A 14,186-nucleotide genomic window follows, 5' to 3' on the forward strand; every position below is an offset into this window, starting at 1 on the left:
AAACCGGAAATCGGTTGGCACCCACAACTATAGACTCTATTTTGGAAGCCAAGAACTATGTATCGGTTCAAGGAAGAGCTTCAAGAATGAAATTGATGAAAAATTTGAAGGCAAAGTTCAACAAAACCATGTATAAAAATCATACCATTCAGAAGATTATGAGAAAACCTTTCAATGATTTATTTTGTGCGATTGATATGACTTCAACCCTTTTTTACGATCGATTCATCCATACAGCTGCTCAGCTCTGCAAGAAACATCGGGTTGCTGTTCTATTAACACGTTGAGTGCCACGCAGTTTTAAAGCGACTTTCCAGGCCACGCGTTGTTATTGTAGTACAGCAAAGCGAAGCGCAATACTGCAAAATTAGAATATATTCGATGGAAATTTTTGAAAGTATTAGGGTCATCGTTTCTTATCGTAAGAAGAAAAAAATCTATCGTTTTCATTATATTTTATGCTGTCAGTCAGCGGTGACTTACATATCCTGAATATTGAATATCCTGATATTGTACAAGTGCTTCCCGTTAAGTGTGCTCAATGCAATGAAATAGCAATAACATTACGGGGCTCAACGTATTGAACATGTCTGACCTATCATTAACCGCAAATTTTTCAATTAATTTCAACTCTGATAAGCCTCTCCACAAGACGCAACATAAATGTACACGGTTAGAAATAGCTTCAAATTCACTGTAAGATTTGGAGCCGATTTCTGGAAGACCCGCTTCATGATGAACTGTAACACATCCAATGCAATCTCATTGTTGACATCATTAGAATTAATTTCAGCGGCCTTCAAATGTCTATAGAGTCTTGGTATCTCTAGCAAACCTTTCCGAAACATCGTAGTTACCAGTTTGTCAAATAGACTTTTTCAGTTCGCTATCAGATACTCATAACATGTGTCGAACTTGAATTGCGTCAAAAAATTCGACTTCTTCTTCAGGTGATTTTGACCGTTCTTGTCATTTCCGATGAAATTGACCAATGCACTCCAACATTTCACCTTCCATCGTTGGACCGGGTCCGGAACATCTTTGGCCTGGTTTGCTCATTGTATCTTATCTAGCTATCTAGAAGTATCTTAGGAATTCTCCTTTCAGTAGCAAATATTTATTAAATCATAAACTTCTGGTCTGATCACCCCATAAATTGGTTTCACAGCAGTATAATGAGCACTCCACCTGTGTGGCTTAGAAACATTTCTCAGTAATCAGTTGAAACTGCGAAAAACGAACCCAAAAAGTTGTCTACAAACCGTATGTATACGGTTTTTTTGTTTTACTTTCTCAACAAAACCGGATGTTGTAGACTTAGAGAAACTTATTTTCTCGAACCTCCGAGAGCGAACGAGGCGAACTTAGTTAAAGTCACTGACTGAACTTGGTTCTTCCAATAAATGATGTACACAGATGTAGAGTTGTATGATAAGAGAGAGATTTATTCATCCACTTCGGGTTTTTATATAATTCGACGATACTGATATGGAGAGGAAACAGATGAATTCAAAATAATCCATAATATTCAAGCGAGTATAATTTCGGTGCATTGGATTGGATGATTGCTCAGATTTATAGCAAGCAAATAATTTCTAAATACACTATCGTCTAAAAATTCAATATCAAACACCGATACTCCTTCATTTGATCCTGACATGGTGGGTGCGGTCGATAGCCTGCGAACGGGACTTCATGAAAACTAAACCCAGCCCTTCCAATTGTTGGAGGATGTCAGGGTTCCTGGACCGGCACCTGCAGCTTTTACCCCCAAAACGTAAAAGCGTAAAAGTGGGTTATTATTAGATTTTCATAGTGACTTGTTTTGTTAGATAATACCATAAGTAATAACCGGTTACCTTCATTCAAAATCATGATTTTTATTCAATATAATATACTTGTCCATACGACGTCAATGGGGATCGATCGAACCAACGCCGGCTGGAATGCGAAGTTACATTGCACGACCACGCTATCCATATAGCTGCCAGCGCTATTATAAAGAAGCGTGATAATATTACACCTCATCATAAAATGAAGTTGGAAGGTGTTTTTTAAGCCGATAAAGAAGAACATGAACGAGAATATATCTTTCTCTGTCTGGGCCGTGTATTTGGCAAACTATACGAAAAGCTTTCATTAAAATGTGTCTCCTGTTTCGCTCCCTCATATTGGCTCTAGCATATCTATTGTACAAATGATATACATGTATTGGGGAGTAGAACATTTTATGTTATCTTTCAGCTCATTTAATATAATAAATCGGGATGCCAGAAAATGTGCTAAAAATTAACTTTGGGTGTAGTACTGTGTAATTTACAATTTATAGAAACATAAACATATGTACATGTACACAATTAAAAACCGGCTCTGTTACAGCTAAAATGTTAATGAGCCTAATAAATAAATAAATGGGATAAAAGAAACCCTTCTTTGCATGATTTCCTTTTTATTGGTCAAGGTCCAGACACGATCAACTTAAAGTGAACTTGTTCTTTTATATAATTTTTGTTTATTTAATGTTATGATGGAACTTCCACGATTATGCAAAGAACAACAACAACAAGCCATAAATAAGAAAAATAAATTCAAAATGAAAATAAACCTTTATTTTAATTTTTTCCCTTAATTTTTCGTTACAGATTTTTTTTTCCAAAAAATACAGATATACAGATCTTTCAAAAAAATTTACAGGATTTAATGTGGCAACCCTGTTTTTGACGATTTGCAAACTAATCGAAACGGAAATTCTCTAAGATTTGTTTAATATGCTATACATAACAATCCCATAGTCTGAGAATAGTTTAAATTGATGAAAATTGGAAGCATTCCCATTTTCCCATACATTGTTCGGTCCATTTTTGCGCTTTCCTAACCGTGCTGTCAATAACTTATAGAGTCGCGAGAATAATTGAATTGCACAGTAAGTATACTGTCTCTAGCGTATAAATATTGCATCTCCTCTGAACAAATATTATTCACTTCAACATCGTTGCCGGCGAGCGTCGAACGGGAATGGTGCAATGCGTGCATTGAAATGAGTAAACAAATTACAACATATGACCAGTGTGTGTATTGTTCTAGTAAGATAAGACAGAATTGCTACTTCTAAAAAACTTCTGCAAAGCCAAGGTTTAATGACCTTTTTCAGGTTCACCAAAACATTCTAATGAAGTGATTTATGAAATTTCTTATGAATTTTCAATTTTATAAATAACTAGCTGACCCGGCAAACTTCGTCCCGTCCAAAATGTTTTTTTTGTTACTAATGCCTTCAAATATTCACGTTTTCTTACTCACGATCATGGGTCCAACCGCAGAACTGTACATTGATTGATCTTCCAATTTCAATATTTCCTAGTATCGGTTTTTTTCAAAAAGAGCGCTACAAAAGTTTGTTCAAATAAAACAAAAACGGGTTTGAATCAATCAAATTCTTTATTCACGTGAAAGTACATTTGATGCCATAAGTGTGGAGCTCGTTTTTTTTTGCATGGCCACCACGTGCACGATTGCAGAAGTCCAGACGCTGAACCCAATTTTCGACGGGTTTCAAGCATCAACCGACCGATGCTGCTGCAATTTCCCGTTCGATATTCGTACGAAGTTCATCAATCGTCGCTGGCTTGTTGGCATAGACCATAGACTTGATGTAGCCCCACAGGAAATAGTCTAACGGCTTCAAATCGCACGACCTTGTTTCTTTAGAATTCAATTGACTGGGCTATTACGTGATATAACACGCTCACCAAACTTTGTTTTCAATAAATCGATTGTTAAATTCGCTGTGTGGCTTGTGGTGCCGTCTTGTTGAAACCACATATTGTCCAAGTCCATGTCATCCAATTCGGACCAAAAATATTCGGTTACCATTGAGCGGTTCCCATTCACAGTAACGTGCCAGTCTTTATCATCACGGAAGAAGTACGGCCCATTGACGCCGCCGGACCATAAACCGCACCAAACCGTATTTTTTTCGGGATGCAATGGTGACTCATGGAGCACGCGTGGATTGCTGGTCAGGCATAACGCATATTTTGCTTATTGACAAAGCCATTCAGCCAGAAATGAGCATCATCGCTCAAGATGATTGTTCGATGAAAATCCGGATCATTTTCAAGTTGTTTATCAGCCCAATTCACGAACATACGACGCTTCTGGTGGTCAAGCGTTTTCAGTTGCCAAGATCTTTTCGAAAAATTCGCCACAACGACCTCACAGAGATGCCCAACGCTTGAGAACGACGTGTGAGAGACTGATTTGGGTCTTCCTCAATTGATGCGCTAACGGTAGCAATATTTTTGACACTACGGGTTCTTCTTCTTTTTTCTACTGTGCCTGTGGTTTCAAATTTTTCTACTAGACGCTGTTGAAGTGACGTAGGACTGTTGATCTGGCATGACGGTTATAACGACCATAAATAGGACGTAGCGCTCTTGAAGTTGAGGCCATTGACTCCGAATTTCGGTAGTAATTTTGAATAAACTCGACTCGTTGAATCGTATATTTTTCCATTACGAAATGACAAACTTCACTGAAGAGAAATGTCAAGAGAGCGGGGAAATAATATGACGTCGTTTGATGTCCCTATCGGTCTACTTTTGTAGCGTCCCTATTGATATACCCGTTACTTCGACCAAAATACGTCACTATAATATCAAATTATTTTCAGACACAATTCTCATTCAATACTTTTCAACCAGATGAAAATAACATGTTTCTTCGTTACATTGAATACATGTTTGATCCAGAAAATATAATAGCACGAAGACATATCAAATCGAATGATTCCTTCCTCAAGTTTTGCGCTTACTATCACGTTTGGCGATCCGTTTTTAATTATATAGTTACTAGCTAACCCTGCAAACTTCGTCTCGCCCAAAATGGTTTTTTGTTATAAATGCTTTCAAACATTCACATTTTCTCACTAGGCGAAAGTTCATGGGTTCAATCGCAAAACTGTTCATTCATTAAATTTGACTCTTTACAAACCAGAATACCAGAACTCGTCATTATAATATCAAATTATTTTTAGACACAATTCTCGTTCAAGATTTTTCAATAACTTGCAAATAACATGTTTCTCCCTTACATGGAATACATGTTTGATACAGAAAATATAATAAAATGATGACATCTGAAATCGGACGATTCCTTCCTCGAGTTTCACCCTTACCCCTTTGCTTTATTTGTTCTCGAGTTATGTAGACATTTGTGTTTCATTTGCATGGCGGCCCCCCTTGGAGTGGGTGGAGAAAGTCGTATCACAATGAAAACATTTGTTGTCCCCTAGAACCTCCTCAGGCCAAATTTGGTTCCGTTTGTTTGCTTAGCCCTCGAGATATGCAGAAATTTGTGTCTCATTGGTATGGCACGCCACCCATATTTTTTTATATTTTTCTTGAAAGCTTTTTACATAGCATATCCAAAAATCAGAGATGTGATTTTTTTCGTGTTTAAGTTATAAATTTTCAAAGTTAAAATTATTTTTTGCTTTTTCTTACGAAAATGACTTTATATTCATATATTTGAACTACTGGACCGATTCAGATTATCGACATATAAAATTTAAGTCAATTAAAGACTAGTCTTTTTTGAATAAATCTTACATTTGCAAAAAAAATGAATTCTAGTAGTATAGATCTAGTCTAGATTAATAGGAACATTACGACGAAGACTGAAAACAAGTTAAATTAAAAAAAAAAATCATAACTCAAAAACGAAAACTAACACCTCTCTGATTTTCAGAAGTATTTGAAAAAAAAACCCGCAGCTTTCAGAAAAAAAATATATAAAAAGGACGCTATCTCTAGTCCAAAGCCATGAAAACAACGAAAAACGAATACAATCAATGATTATGCAAAACAAAATTCAAATGTTTCACAGGCGTTGTATTTTTTCAAAACATACTAAGGGGCTGTCCACATACCAAGTGGACATGATTTTAGACACCCCCCTCCCCCTCCGTGGACAAGCGTGGACATTTTTTCTACCCCTTCCCCTGTTGTCCACGTGGACAATCCTCCGGTTTTGAGGGAAAAATCAAGAAATTATATTTTTTCGCTTAAATTTCATTTCAAGTTTGTTTCTATTTTCTATTCCATATGTTTATTGACAAGAATTATAGCCTTACCAATGGTAACGATTTGTCTTGAAATCTTCGATGTTTTTCAACATTGTCCGGGAGCTCATTATTTTCTTCCGAATTCCATTCACGTTATCTCCATATCCATTTTAAAATACCCTTTGTGAGCTTATTCTTGAGTATTTTTATTAAAGCTGGCTGGCTTCTTGAGTTTTCAAAAAATCAAACAATGAAATCAACCACTTTGTTTGAAAACAGAATTTTCTCGTCTAAACATCAATGACTTTCGCTTTTACAGGTTCGGTAATGAACCTAGCAAAAACAAAACATCTGCAGTATCATCGTGATCGATGATTCCGTTGACCTACAACCCTTAATTGTTAAATCATGCTGAATATTGTCCTGAAAAATTCATGCCGATTCTAAGGAAAAAACCAAAAGCATATTTTTGTAGGCATACATCTTTTCGATCATGGATGCACCGTTTTTTCCTGAATATTTCAGCATCCTTCATGCAACTTGAGAATTCCATCCTCTGATTCTGGATCGTTGATTTTCATACGTTCAGCTGCTAGCAGTCCTTGTTGGAATTCATCGAAACTAGTTACTTGGTAGAAGCTCATGATACAGATTTTCGTCCAGTCCTACCAGACCCAGCCATAACTTTCTTCAAGCAAAAACCTGCTTCGGAGTTCCATTCACTTGCTAAGATTTTTTTAACACAACATTCTTGTAAATGATTTGCCCTTTACAATTCGCTACAAATATGTATTTTCGTCGCGTTTATGAAACGAATCGCAGATTGTGATAAGTCCCTTCAAGTGTTTTTTCGGTAAAATAAACCCTTATTCCTGAATCCGGTCGGATTTGAAATTAGCACAATGTTGCGTTCTTTAAGGGGGTATTCTAGTCTAAAAATTTGAAAAAAAAAATTTTTTCTTCATATTTCTCTAATTCAGACATTTAAGAATATACCATAGAAGAGACTTTTTGAAAATCTCATTATTTACCAAGTTATAGCCATTTTAGTGATGCGATATCTTATCTAGTACGGCCATAACAATTAACTTCAAACGCGTTTTTCTCGAAATATGTTTTTCAAACTGGTTTACACGATATCTCAAGTTCCACTTATCCGATCTATGTTTATATGGATACAATCTGTCTTTATCTTTCTATCGCATGAACCTATAAAAAATCATAATTTCGTAACTTTACTATTTTTAAAAAATCAAGAAACTTAAAAAAAAAAGTATTTAACAGCATTTTTTTCCTTCAAATTTCCGCCATTTTATCAAAAAACACATTTTTGACTTGTCCGAGGTTCATACGATAGTGGCATATTTACTGATTCAGAATCTGTTCGATTTGTTTGTTTCAGAGAACCAGAAGTGCTGGAATCTTGTACGCCATGGCACAACTTTTTTTGAACCTCCTCACTCGATCAGCTTCTAATTATGGATATATATTTTTCCGTTCAATTTTTGTTTTATTGATATAATGGATGGTAAAAATATTCTATGTTTTACTTTTTCGGAGCTCGAACAAACGTCCGAGATTCGTGTCTCTATCCCTCTTAATCTGATCGAGTCAAGTCCTATCGGATTGTACAAATATTGCAACCTTGAAATGCAGAATGCAAAAGTTTATTTCGTACGGATTGCGATTTGTCAAATCCGATCGGGTTCCGTAATATGGGTTAATATGTAGTCCATGCATTGTTGCATGTTTACATGTTTCATGCATGTTTTTCGTGATGTTTCGTTTCTGTGATTTCGGTGATTTTCGACATCTGTAGTGAATCTTCTAATTCATATGCATGAAAGATTAATCTTTTCTTTTAATTAATCAGCAGTAGCAGCATGAACTTTCCAGACAACTCAAAAAAAGCGTATTACAAAAATTACCAGACATCAATGAAGAATAACATCATTGCAAGAAAAAGATCTCCAGAGATGCGGCCCGTACACTCATGGAAGAATTTGTTTTTCGTTTCAATGTTCAGAAATCCTTGGGAGTTCTCGAAAACAAACCAAACAGTTTTGTCATCAAGAGCAAAAGCTTAATTCAACCCGCACTTATGTCGTGATTTTTAATACTACACAAAATCCAACATTCTTTGTGTTATTGGGTATTTATCCTGGCGGATTTAATGGAATTAATTGATACAAATTTCCAATTGAATTAATTGGAATAAATTGGATCCTAGTTCATGTGCGTTACCTTCAGAATATACATTTCAGGAAAGAGGTTCAGTCATATGAAAAAATATGGATGTTTGACCGAGCAGCGCATTTCAGTATTTTTATTGATGAATACTGAGTACTCAGGGCGGGCGTGAAGTTTAAAAAATCGTGTAAATACAAAACAGATCTCATTCAATTTTGACTTCTAACTTGAAAGTTCTACTGAATGAAGTATACTGATGATACAGACAATTTACTAAAAACTAAAAAATTAAATAAGAAAAAAAAACTTTTTTAAATTAAACGGTTTAATGTACTAAATGCTAGAAAATAATTAAACAAGTAGCAGTTAGTAGTTATCACATCCGTTCCTTCAGTAATTTAGGGCAATGATGAGACTAAAATAAAACCGTGGGGCATATGATGAAACAACTAACTGTGGATAATGAAAATCCAACGTTTATTTCTTACCTAATTTTCTTCGGAATATTTTCATGATGTACTGTATTCTATTAGTCAAATCATTTCATTTGATACCGATATTGAGGGAATTGCAAAGAAACACATAGTCGACCATTTTGTGGCGGCGATGTTGTTATGTTGTTTATTATGTTTCGTGTTCTCCAAGTCAAGTCATTCAGCCATTTTTTAACGACGGCCAAATTGAATTTTTTAGGATCATGGATTACGTAGTTTTATAATGACAGTAGAATTAAAAGTGTCTTCCAAATTTCAGATCAATCAGTCAACAGGAACGGGTTCAATTTTCTATTAATGTGGAACAACCCTACAAATATTCAAAAATACATACAACCAGTTCAAGCTGAATGAAATCATTTAAAAATTAATTAGTTGTTCGGGGACTGCGGCCGTCTTGGAGTTGGATTTTTCATTATCTGTGTTACTGTTTCATTTTGTAGGCTCTAGTGTATATTTATAAACATAATGATAACGCTCTGAAACAGAACTATATATGTAAAGTATGAAAACATTTTAGTACAACACACAACACACACAACACACACACATACCTTCTAAAAGCTGCAGTGCCTGGTGCGCAACTCGAAGATCATAAAAAAAGAGGAATATAAATGGTTAAAAAAAGAAGATAAAAGCTGTCAGGAAAAAGAGGAAGAAAAATAATAAATTACTTGGTAGGTGTAATTGTTACAAGCTGCCATTTTTCCTGGTTTAGATCCGTACTGAAAGCACGATTTTAAAAAGTGTATTCTAGTATTCTACAGTTATACTACAGAATACTTTAGAACAAAAGAAACTGTGCTTAGGAAAATTGTAAGAATCAGGGTCCGTTATATCATCCGCTGGAAACCTCCAGTGAACAGCACGGGAGAAATCTCTCGCTTTTAGCACGGAGTTTAAAACCAAACTTGCTTTAGCTGGTCCCCAGCAAAGCTTTGGGCGATCGTGACATCGTCATCCCGAGACCCGAGAGGAACTCAATCGCCAGGACATTGATACCCCGCCACCACGTGCATCAGGAGCAGCAGCAGCCGGCCGGCCGTCTCGACACACTACACACCCACACAGCAGCCATTGTATAATAGGTAACAATAAAAAAAATATACTTACCTGTTTTATATTGGTGATAATCCGAGCCCTTGACACGCTAAATCACCTCGATCACGAGGAAAGCCGACCCTGAGAGCTACAGGCCTCAAGCTCGAGCTAGCCACCAAAAAAGAGGCCTTGAGAGCCCAACCTCAACGATCCCCGAGGCTCAGACCAGGGATCGAGGTTTAGAGGGAGGTCCATCTGATCCCCTTGAGAGTAATAATTGGCGCCCAACATACAAGATTGAAAGCGGTCAAGAGCTCAAGATTAACCAACATTTTCGGAGCGTTGTAGGTGTTAGGTTAGGTGCAGGTACTCTAAAGTGAGCCTAAAGTATTCGGATAGTGCATGAACACTATTTCGCGGCAAATATACATTTCTATTTAAGAAGTGCTTCCTAGTGCGCGTACGTTAACGAAAGTGAACTGATTAGCGAGGTTAGAATCAAATAGCGGATGTTTTTTTCGGAGAAATTGAGTGAACGAATGAAAGAGTGATTAACGGGTCTTGATTCAAATTAATTTACCAAATATTACCTTGTTTCGGATTGAATTAAAATACAGCGATTCAAATATCATTTATTCAGATTTTCATACAAAAGAATCGTATACAGAGAGTTGAGTGATCACAACGCATTACTTACACAATGGATCTACAAATAATGTACAAATACATGGATGTGTCCCACCTGTCGATTGATGAAGTGGAACATGAATTATTGATTCGGAAGATGTTGATTGATTTAGATCAACACGAAAGCGTTAAGAGGAGAAAGCTGAGGGATCGCATGAAGTTAGAGAGAGAAACAGAAGAGTTTGTGGTCTCCCAAAGTTGGAGAGCGGTTAGAGAAGAAATGTCCATCATTGCGACTAAGCTTCACGTAATAGAAAAGGTGCTTGAAAACCCAAAAGTTGATGCCCGCCAAAGACAAAAACTTAAAACTAGACTGGTGCATTATCGTGTGAGAATTTATTTACTTTCTCAATCATCAGAGGCAGCGAAATACTCGCATGAAATTTCAAAAATGGGGAAACGAGCTTGTCAGATTTTCGTGAAATATTTTCCGGAAATACAAGGGGGAAAGGGAACTTCCAAAGCGGGAGCGAAACAATCGAATAGTGAGATCAATCGGGTGATTGAAGAGGTTAGGAACGAAATAGGAGTGCTGAGCGAAACGATGGAAGGGAATGCTCTGGGAGAAGTAAAAGAGAGTCAAAATGAAAATGCGGTGGAGGCGGGAAATGTGTCCATAGAATCGAAGGAAAGTGAGATAGAATCATCAGTGAGAAGATCAGATGAAATGATGTTATATTTAAAAGATTTTGAGGAGGGAAAATTGGAAAACGCGGCAAGTTTAGTTGAAATTTTCAAATCGTTTGTGGTACAAACAACAGAACAGCAAAAGCTCATGAGAGAGAAAGAGATCGAGGCAGAGAGGAAAAGAGAACGTGAGGTCAAAGAAAATAGAGATCGGAAAAAGCGTCTCGAAAAATTGCTAATGAATTTGAATGAACAGTTAAGAACCAATATCAATACACATACGCAGAATGAACCAGATCGAGCCAGACGATGAGCATAAAAATTGAATCCGATGAAGAAGAGCTTTCGAATACAGATAGCGTAGAAGGCGAAACTGAAGGCAGATTCGAGGAGATTAAAAAGTCTGATAAGAGATTGGAACAGATGGAAAAATTAGCATGTCAGAAAATTAAAGGAATGAATCTGAAAAAAGGCAATACGTTTCTTTCGGAAAAGAATAACGATAGACGTCACAGAGAAAATAGATATTCATCGTATTCATCTAGTGGTACAGATAGCCTAGACTGGGACAGTTCGAGTACACGAAGTACCTCAGAATCCAGTCTGGATAGGAAAAGCAAGAAAAATATCAAGAAAGGGAAGCAAACATTCGACAAACTGAAGAGAATTCCAGTGTCGGAGTGGAGGGTTAAATATGACGGGAAAGATCAGGGGAGACGAGTGGCGGAATTTCTAAAGGAAATTGAACTGAGAAGGAAATCGGAAAAAATATCTGAGCGGGAATTGTTTCGAGGAGCTATCCACTTATTTACAGGGAGAGCAAAAGATTGGTTCATGGAGGGGTACGAGAATCGTGATTTTCGAAATTGGCATGAACTCAAACGAGAATTAAAGCGTGAGTTTTTACCACCAGATCTGAACTTTCAGATAGAAATTCAGGCAACCAACCGTCGTCAAGCTCGAGGAGAAAAGTTCGTGGACTATTTCCACGACATGATAAAACTTATCCAGTCTATGACAAGACCAATGTCAGAGAGAAGAAAATTCGAAGTCATATGGCGAAACATGCGATTTGACTACAAAAATGCAATGATTGGAGCTGGTATAAGGTCATTGCCAAAATTGAAGAAATATGGTCGAATGGTAGATGAAAATTATTGGAACATTTATCAGAAACCAACAGAAAATCAATATCGTTCAAAAACGAATCAAGTTAATGAGATATCAGAAATGCCCACATCCGATTCGTCCAATTTCAAAAACAATTCACGTGTTTTCGTTCAAACCAAACATAAAGTTGAGCAAAACAAAACCAAATATCGTCCAATGAAAGAGAATGGGAGAAAGGAAGAAACAAATGAACAATCTATAGATCCAATGGAAGGTTCAGCCAGGGGGACGATGCAGGTTTTAGTCAACCAATATAAGCGCCCCGCTATTGGCACATGCTATAACTGCAGGAAAATTGGGCACCACTATATTGAGTGTCCCCAGCCAAAGCAACAATTTTGTAGACTTTGTGGTTTTCCTGATGTGATGACTTCCCAATGTGAACATTGTTTAAAAAACGTAAAGAATTCAGCTTAAGGGGGCAAGTTGAATTTTTGAGTAGCATGCCTCCGAATCAAATAACTGCAGATTTGAATTATCATGGGTTTCAGCGATTTTCCGATCATGATTACATTTCGGAGAATGACGTAGAGGAGCTTTTCGTGAGGGTTCAAAAAGATAATCGACCATTTGCAAAAGTTTCCGTGATAGGAAGAGAGATAGTGGGTTTGTTGGACAGTGGCGCTCAACGAACAATTTTAGGAGCAGGTTGTGAGAAACTGATAAACTCACTCAAGCTTAAAGTGTATTCGACTGACGTATCTTTGAAAACGGCTTCAGGAACTCCTGTTGAAGTTGAAGGGTATGTGTACTTGCCCATCACATTTAACAATGAGAATCATATTATCAAGACACTCATTGCACCAAAACTCAAACACAAATTAATTCTGGGATACGATGATTTCTGGAAAGCTTTTGGAATTCATCCAGCAGTGCTTTCAAACAGCTTACCGAGGGAGGAATTTCTCGAAGAGATCTCCGAATCAAATGAAATAGCATCGAAAGGAGAGAAAGAAGAGGGAATAGTGCTATCAGAAGATCAAAAAGTGCAACTCGAGGAGGTGAAAGCTCTTTTTATAGCAGCTAAGGATTGTGAAATATTAGGGTTCACTCCATTGATCTCTCATAAGATAGAGATTAGGGAGGAATATAAAAATGCAGCACCTATTAGAATTAACCCCTATCCAACTTCTCCTTTGATACAAAAAAAGATTAGTAATGAGATTACAAAGATGTTGAAACAGCAAGTGATCGAAGTAAGTAAAAGCGATTGGCGTCTCAGTACTGTCCCCGTGATTAAACCTAGCGGAGAGGTTCGATTGTGCTTGGATGCGAGACGTTTGAATGAACGAACTAAGAAAGACGCTTATCCTCTCCCACACCAAGACCGTATACTGAGCAGATTGGAATCTAGCAGATATTTGTCAACGATTGACTTGACTAAAGCATTCTTGCAAATTTCGTTAGATCCAGATTCGCGTCAGTTTACGGCCTTCTCGGTGATGGGGCGAGGGTTATTTCAGTTCACCAGACTTCCCTTCGGCTTGGTTAACAGTCCAGCAACGTTAGCCCGTTTGATGGATCAAGTCCTAGGCTATGGTGAACTGGAACCGAATGTGTTCGTCTACCTCGACGATATTGTTGTGGTAAGCGACACATTCGATGCACATGTAAAAAATTTGAAAGAGGTGGCTCACAGATTAAAATCTGCGAATCTTTCGATCAATTTGGACAAGTCCAAATTTTGTGTGGATGAACTTCCCTATCTCGGCTATATTCTCACATCGGAGGGCCTGCGACCCAACCCCGAGAGAATCGAGGCAATCGTGAACTATCAACGTCCAACTTCTCTTCGCTCACTTCGCCGATTTTTGGGAATGGCGAACTACTACAGAAGATTCATTCCTCAATTCAGTGAGATGTCTGCTTCGCTCACAAGCTTATTGAGAAACAAACCCAAAACAATTACATGG

This window comes from Toxorhynchites rutilus, chromosome 2 (assembly GCF_029784135.1).
Source record: "Toxorhynchites rutilus septentrionalis strain SRP chromosome 2, ASM2978413v1, whole genome shotgun sequence".
NCBI classification, from domain to species: Eukaryota; Metazoa; Arthropoda; class Insecta; order Diptera; family Culicidae; genus Toxorhynchites; species Toxorhynchites rutilus.